Raw genomic sequence first — 2380 nt, forward strand, 5'->3', positions numbered from 1 at the left:
TGCAGTGAATCAGAGGTAAAAAACGATATAAATACTGTTCAGTTTTTTGCACAGACCGTGTCTTTACACATCAATGTATCGTCACGAGCCGCAGGGTTTAATTTGGTTTTGTTTGTGTTGTTTGTGTTTTTATTCTCAAAGCCGTGATTCCCATTCACTTCCATTATATGACTGATAGACAGCAACGGTTTGAGTTAAAAATCTCCGTTTGTGTTCTACTGAAGAAACAAAGTCACCTACATCTTGGATGCCCTGGGGGTAAGCAGATAAACATCAAATTTTCATTTTTGGGTGAACTATCCCTTTAAGGAAGTTAAATGCAATGCGAATGTTGTCTTTAAATTTAAAGACACCACAAAAGCATTCATTGTTTGCTGTACCTTTGTATTTGATGACTAACTCCTCATTTTCAGGCAAATCCAGTTGAATGTAGTTTGAGAAGCCGTATCTAAAAAGAAATGAATTGATTTGATATCATAATGGCCACTAAAGTCATCACTAAAAATCATCACTAAAGGCCTTGTTCAGATTGTCGGTCCAAATCCGATTTTTGTGCATATCCAATTGGAATCTGATTTAAACTTTTGACTGTCCACACTGTGTATCATGTCTGTTCAGACCGGATTTGAGTGTCCGTGGTGCTTTTTCGTTTTACTAACTATCTGCATTGGTTTCTATGGCAATGACGTTGCGTTGGTATGCATACGCCAAAAACAACAATAACAGCATTACAGTTTGCAATACAGATGTTGTCTTACATCGTGACAACATGTTGCCGTCGTGCTGGATTATATTGCGTCTTATGAGGCAGCGTCAGAAACGTAGGAAGCACGGCTTTTTTCCGTGCTGCCGTCTGGTCTCAAAACTCAAAGAGGTGCATAGACCAGCAGTATACGGTCATTTTCTGCCTGACTTGCACTTCGCGACAACACAGCCTTGTTTCTGCAAAGACATTAAGCATGTTTTCTACAAACAACATCTGACGTATTTACATTTTACGTGGTGTGAGAAACAGACATAGGCAAAAAAGCTATGCTAAATCCGATCTGAGCGGTCAGACTGAAACGGATTTCCAGAAATGCGGTTTGAATAGGATTTCAAACCACATATAAATGTGGCTTGAAACAGATTTCTAAAAATCAGATTTCAGGTGATTTTTTGTCGTTCAGACTTGCTAAATATGATCAGATTCTATTCGGATATGTACAATAAAATAGGATTAGGACTGACAGTCGGAACAAGGCTAAAGAGAACTAGATTGACTGTACACGACCATTCAAAAAATTTGGGGTCAGTAAGATTTTTTTATAAAGAAATTCATACTTTGATTCAGCAAGAATGCATTAAATTGATGATCAAATGTGACAGTAAACATTTCTATTTCAAATGATGTTCAAATAAAGCAGCATATTATAAACATTACTGAAGGATCATGTGACTAAAGACTGGAGAAATGGCTGCTGGACATTCAGCTTTGCATCACAGGAATAAATGAGATTTCAAAATACATTCAAATAGAAAACAGCTATTTTAATTGTATTAATATTTCACAATATCACTGTTTTTACTATATTTTTTTAATCAAATAAATACAGCCTTGGTGAGCATAAGAGACTTTCGAAAAAACGTACCAACCCCAGACATATGAATGGTAGTGTACTGTATTTGTGCGTCTACCTTTCCAGGTAATATGGATTCCCATGGTAGAAACATTTGTTATCGTTCTCCATGTGTGTGAGCCGTGTGTAGTCATTAGGATACACGTACGTCAGGTGCACCTGCAACAAATTAGATTGATCGAGATCATGCAAGCATATGCACAACAACATTCTGTGCTTTATAAAGGAATGCAATAAAAAATAATTTCTCTTAAGTTTTCTAGCTATGTATGTGTGTGTAAGCACTTACAAACTGCAGGCCCTGGTAGCGCATTAAAGGATATCCCTTTATGCTGTAGCTGGGGTTATAGATACAGTCAGGTAAAACTCCCAGCAAACGTGCCCTGTCCAATAATGGAACTACTTGTACAAATACATACAAACAAGAAAAACATAAATAACACTTCATTACTATTATTATAATAACAATAACAACAACAAAATGCACAGTTAAATACATTAAAGGGGTCATATAACGTTGCTAAAAAAGAACATTATTTTGTGTATTTGGTGTAATGAAATGCGGTTTAAGGTTAAAAAAACACATTATTTTCCACATACTGTACATTATTGTTTCTCCTCTATGCCCCGCCTTTCTGAAACGCGTCGATTTTTACAAAGCTCATCGGTCTGAAAAGCGAGGTGTGCTCTGATTGGCCAGCTATTCAGTGCGTTGTGATTGGCCGAATACCTCAAGCGTGAGACGGAAATGATACGCCCCT

At 36.9% G+C, this 2380-nt stretch overlaps 1 long non-coding RNA gene across 1 annotated transcript; it reads right to left on the minus strand.

The window, feature by feature from the left end:
* Positions 1-379: 379 nt before the first annotated feature.
* On the minus strand, positions 380-2010 carry LOC107749990 (uncharacterized). The gene is made up of 3 exons (XR_001641103.1): positions 1909-2010; positions 1678-1778; positions 380-448 (listed from the first exon to the last, which is right to left on the minus strand). It is a non-coding gene; the product is annotated as an uncharacterized LOC107749990 (long non-coding RNA).
* Between the last annotated feature and the right edge of the window lie 370 nt (positions 2011-2380).

The sequence above is a fragment of the Sinocyclocheilus rhinocerous genome, unplaced genomic scaffold (genome assembly GCF_001515625.1).
Source record: "Sinocyclocheilus rhinocerous isolate Xijiao unplaced genomic scaffold, SAMN03320098_v1.1 scaffold212, whole genome shotgun sequence".
Lineage (NCBI taxonomy): Eukaryota > Metazoa > Chordata > Actinopteri > Cypriniformes > Cyprinidae > Sinocyclocheilus > Sinocyclocheilus rhinocerous.